The sequence below is a fragment of the Cherax quadricarinatus genome, chromosome 41 (assembly GCF_038502225.1).
Source record: "Cherax quadricarinatus isolate ZL_2023a chromosome 41, ASM3850222v1, whole genome shotgun sequence".
Lineage (NCBI taxonomy): Eukaryota > Metazoa > Arthropoda > Malacostraca > Decapoda > Parastacidae > Cherax > Cherax quadricarinatus.
The window spans coordinates 23,454,398-23,460,397 of NC_091332.1; positions in this window are offsets into that span (position 1 = coordinate 23,454,398).

The following is a 6,000-nucleotide window of genomic DNA, read 5'->3' on the forward strand; positions in this document are numbered from 1 at the left end:
AGCTCTGTCCCACAAGGCACAGTACTAGCTCCCATCTTGTTCCTCATCCTCATATCCGACATAGACAAGGATGTCAGCCACAGCACCGTGTCTTCCTTTGCAGATGACACCCGAATCTGCATGACAGTGTCTTCCATTGCAGACACTGCAAGGCTCCAGGCGGACATCAACCAAATCTTTCAGTGGGCTGCAGAAAACAATATGAAGTTCAACGATGAGAAATTTCAATTACTCAGATATGGTAAACATGAGGAAATTAAATCTTCATCAGAGTACAAAACAAATTCTGGCCACAAAATAGAGCGAAACACCAACGTCAAAGACCTAGGAGTGATTATGTCGGAGGATCTCACCTTCAAGGACCATAACATTGTATCAATCGCATCTGCTAGAAAAATGACAGGATGGATAATGAGAACCTTCAAAACTAGGGAGGCCAAGCCCATGATGACACTCTTCAGGTCACTTGTTCTATCTAGGCTGGAATATTGCTGCACTCTAACAGCACCTTTCAAGGCAGGTGAAATTGCCGACCTAGAAAATGTACAGAGAACTTTCACGGCGCGCATAACGGAGATAAAACACCTCAATTACTGGGAGCGCTTGAGGTTTCTAAACCTGTATTCCCTGGAACGCAGGAGGGAGAGATACATGATTATATACACCTGGAAAATCCTAGAGGGACTAGTACCAAACTTGCACACGAAAATCACTCACTACGAAAGCAAAAGACTTGGCAGACGATGCACCATCCCCCCAATGAAAAGCAGGGGTGTCACTAGCACGTTAAGAGACCATACAATAAGTGTCAGGGGCCCGAGACTGTTCAACTGCCTCCCAGCACACATAAGGGGGATTACCAACAGACCCCTGGCAGTCTTCAAGCTGGCACTGGACAAGCACCTAAAGACAGTTCCTGATCAGCCGGGCTGTGGCTCGTACGTTGGTTTGCGTGCAGCCAGCAGCAACAGCCTGGTTGATCAGGCGCTGATCCACCAGGAGGCCTGGTCACAGACCGGGCCGCGGGGGCGTTGACCCCCGAAACTCTCTCCAGGTAAACTCCAGGTAATATCTGACTATACTTACAACATATTTCAAGAATAATACTGTACAAATGGGGTGCTTGCTTCATACCAAAATATGAGTCAATTTTGAAAAAAAAGGAATTAACTGAAGAGCAACTGTAATGATCGGAATAAAATTTTCAAATGTAGAAATTTTCAGTGAAATCAGTTGATTAATAAGGAAGGGTTGGGGTAGTACGAATATGTACCAAAGGATTACTAACGTACAATTTATAATACATAGATTAATACACACTATTTGTTCTTGCAGTTCGCCATGTTCTGCAGCACATTGTCTCTAACAAATATTTATATAGCCCAGATGCCCGAAAATGTCTGGGGTTACCTGCTTCCCCACGGGATTTTGAAGGAATGGGGCAACGATTGATGACAGTAGCTGTGTTGGAATTCCTCCAGTCAGGATTAAGAGATCTGTCATTTTTATTTATTTATTTTTTTGTCTTGAATCATACCCCTTGGTTTGGAGTTTGGCTTAGAATCTTCCTTTCTTCTGATTCCCGTGCCTTAAGCTTCTCTTGTACAAGTAAGGCATTTGAAGATAATACCTCACTATCAATGGTAAACTTAGAGTGAATAATTGGATCATTGTTTCACTGCACCACATGACTAGTGATCATTATTGATTATGTCCACAAATTCTTGGTTTTCTATTTAAGTCAACTGTTAGTTGGCTAACATTTGATGATTGCCTTGATGTTGCTGTTGAGAGAGTTAACACTTTGCCATTTTGGCTAAAATACATAGTTACATACACTCAAATAACATCTTCCATCCATCCGACACCTTGAGGCAGATGCTTACCTTAGCATTTCTTCGAGTAGGCATGTCATATTACAAAAACATAATACATGACAGCTAATATTGAAATTATAACATGAATGTTACATTGTGTGACATATATCATGATATGTAAATAAGTAATGATGTAATCAGACCAACATTTATTAGTGAGAAAATTGCTGTGGCAACATTTTATCGTAGCCTCAGGTGACTAACTCCATGGTTCTTTCCCCCACCACACTTCTGTGATTAACATTGAATTCAGAGTAGAACAGTATTTTTTCGAGGTGGGGGATAATAACATTAAGAGAATTTATTATTTTAGAGCAGACATCATAAGATGCATTAAGCATGGAAAATGTTTTTTTTTTTTTCACGGTACCAATTAATGACACCATTAATGGAAAGAAAATTTTATTAATTAGCAAATACTGCATATGTAAACAACAGGGTTTAGATAAAATATCAGATACAGTAGATGAATGTCTGTTGTTCTTCAATTATATTCAGACATTATAAATGGGTAGTACAACTCTGATATTTATTTAGATAATGTGGTGGGTTTTATTACAATAATCATATACTAGTCACAAATGACCAGAATAATCCTATGTAATAATCTGTTCAATAGGTGGTGTGATAAAATTGCATAAATGAAACAGACTTAGGCTCCCAAGACCAAGAAATAAATAAATAATTCTGAAGATATAGTTCAACAGTAATGAGTATACCTGGAGAGGGTATCGGGGGTCAACGCCCCCGCAGCCCGGTCTGTGACCAGGCCTCATGGTGGATCGGCCTGATCAACCAGGCTGTTGCTGTTGGCCGCACGCAACCCGACATATGAACCATAGCCCGGCTGGTCAGGTACTGACTTTAGGTGCTCATCCAATGCCTTCTTGAAGACAGCCAGGGGTCTATTGATAATCTCCCTTATGTATGCTGGGAGGCAGTTGAACAGTCTTGGGCCCCTGACACTTATTGTGTTGTCTCTTATCGTGCTAGTGGCACCCCTGCTTTTCATTACGGGGATGTTGCATCGTCTGCTGAGTCTTTTGCTTTCATAGGGAGTGATTTTCGTGTGCAAGTTTGGTACTAATCCCTCTAGGATTTTCGAAGCGTTTATTGTATCTCCCCCGCCTGTGTTCTAGGGAGTATAGATTTAGCAACTTCAAGTGTTCCCAGTAATTTAGGTGTTTTATAGCAGTTATGCGCGCCGTGAAGATTTTCTGCTCATTTTCTAGGTCAGCAGTTTCACCTGCCCTGAAAGGACCCCAATGGAAATAAGTAAAGGACCCCAATGGAAATAAGTCACTCTGTCTGACTTTTTTGGGTTATCCCAGGTTCTCTACACATATGCTGCTATGTATGATAATTCTATGTAACTGTATTTGTGTATACCTGAATAAACTTACTTACTTACTTACTAGAGAGAACAAGCGACCTGAAGAGTGTCATCATGGGCTTGGCATCCCTAGTTTTGAAGGTTCTCATTACCCATCCTGTCATTTTTTCTAGAAGATGCAATTGATACACTGTTTACCTGGAGAGGGTTTCGGGGGTCAACTCCCCTGCGGCCCGGTCTGAGACCAGGCCTCATGGTGGATCAGGGTCTGATCAACCAGGCTGTTACTGGTGGCCGCACGCAAGCTGACGTACGAACCACAGCCCGGTTGGTCAGGTACTGACTTTAGGTGCCTATCCAGTGCCTTCTTGAAGACAGCCAGGGGTCTATTGGTAATCCCTCTTATGTATGCTGGGAGGCATGTTATGGCCTTTATTTGAGATCCTCTGATATGATCACTCCCAGGTCTTTTACATTAGTTCTTCGCTCTATTGTGTGCTTAGAATTTTGTTTTATAATCCGATATAGTTTAATTTCCTCACGTTTTCCATATCGGAGTAATTGAAATTTCTCATCATTAAACTTCATATTGTTTTCTGCGACCCATTTAAAGATTTGGTTGATGCCCGCTTGAAGTCTTGCAGTTTTCAATGGAGGACACTGCCATGCAAATTCACGTGTAATCTGCAAAGGAAGAGACGGTACTGTGGCTTACACCCTGTCTATGTCAGATATGCGGATGAGGAACAGGATGGGATTGATTACTGTGTTTTGTGGAACAGAACTTTTCACTGTAGCCGCCTCAGACTTCATTCTGTTTACTACTACTATTTGTGTTCTGTTTGTTAGGAAATTATAGATTCATCTACCAACTTTTCCTGTTATTCCTTTATCACGCATTTTGTGTGCTATTACACCATGGTTACACTTGTCAAAGGCTTTTGCAAAGTTTGTGTATACTACATCTGTATTTTGTTTGTCTTCTAAAGCACCCAGGACCTTGTCATAGTGGTACAGTAGTTGGGACAGACAGGAGCGACCTGCTCTAAACCCATGTTGCCCTGGGTTGTGTAACTGATGAGTATCTAGATGGGTGGTGATCTTGCTTCTTAGAACCCTTCCAAAGATTTTTATGATATGGAATGTTAGCGCTATCGGTTTGTAGTTCTTTGTGGCCTCTTGACACGTACTCTACATTGTAATAAACTTGGCCTCTCAAACTGCAAGTGAGAACACTTGTCTGTGTCTCACCATCTCTTCTGAGAACATTTGTCTGTGCCTCACCAGCTCTTGTAAGTGAGAACACTTGTCTGTGTCTCACCATCTCTTCTGAGAGCATTTGTCTGTGCCTCACCAGCTCTTGTAAGTGAGAACACTTGTCTGTCTCACCATCTCTTCTGAGAACATTTGTCTGTGCCTCACCAGCTCTTGTAAGTGAGAACACTTGTCTGTGTCTCACCATCTCTTCTGAGAGCATTTGTCTGTGCCTCACCAGCTCTTGTAAGTGAGAACACTTGTCTGTGCCTCACCATCTCTTATAAGTGAGAACACTTGTCTGTGCCTCACCATCTCTTGTAAGTGAGAACACTTGTCTGTGCCTCACCATCTCTTATAAGTGAGAACACTTGTCTGTGCCTCACCATCCCTTGTAAGTGAGAACACTTGTCTGTGCCTCACCATCTCTTATAAGCGAGAACACTTGTCTGTGCCTCACCATCTCTTGTAAGTGAGAACACTTGTCTGTGCCTCACCATCTCTTATAAGTGAGAACACTCGTCTGTGCCTCACCATCTCTTGTAAGTGAGAACACTTGTCTGTGCCTCACCATCTCTTGTAAGTGAGAACACTCGTCTGTGCCTCACCATCTCTTATAAGTGAGAACACTCGTCTGTGCCTCACCATCTCTTGTAAGTGAGAACACTTGTCTGTGCCTCACCATCTCTTATAAGTGAGAACACTCGTCTGTGCCTCACCATCTCTTGTAAGTGAGAACACTTGTCTGCCTCACCATCTCTTATAAGTGAGAACACTCGTCTGTGCCTCACCATCTCTTATAAGTGAGAACACTCGTCTGTGCCTCACCATCTCTTGTAAGTGAGAACACTTGTCTGTGCCTCACCATCTCTTATAAGTGAGAACACTTGTCTGTGCCTCACCATCTCTTATAAGTGAGTACACTCGTCTGTGCCTCACCATTTCTTAATACAAGTTATTTTTACGTTATTTAATTTTATTGAACTGTTTATCTGATTGTGATCTTGCTGGGTTTACACATATTAACATTAAAGTCTGTAATGAAAAGAACAATGCTATTGCTCGTGTAATAAATCTAAATGTAGTTATCTTTTTTAAATTGTTTTACTCATTGACAGGGCTGGTTTTTTGATGGCTGGGATGTGAATATACTCGCAGAAGACGACATATTGGTGAATATCAAAATGGTATACAATACCGACAGGATGGTAGGTAAGACACATAGGCAACTGTTGCCTATGAGGACCAGGCAGGACTTCAAAGAGACCTGGACAGACTGGACACCTGGTCCAGCAAATGTCTTCTCGAATTTAATCCTGCCAAATGCAAAGTCATGAAGATAGGGGAAGGGCACAGAAGACCACAGACAGAGTATAGGCTAGGTGGCCAAAGACTGCAAACCTCACTCAAGGAGAAAGATCTTGGGGTGAGTATAACACCGAGCATGTCTCCGGAAGCACACATCAATGAGATAACTGCTGCAGCATATGGGCACCTGGCAAACCTGAGAACAGCATTCCGATACCTTAGTAAGGA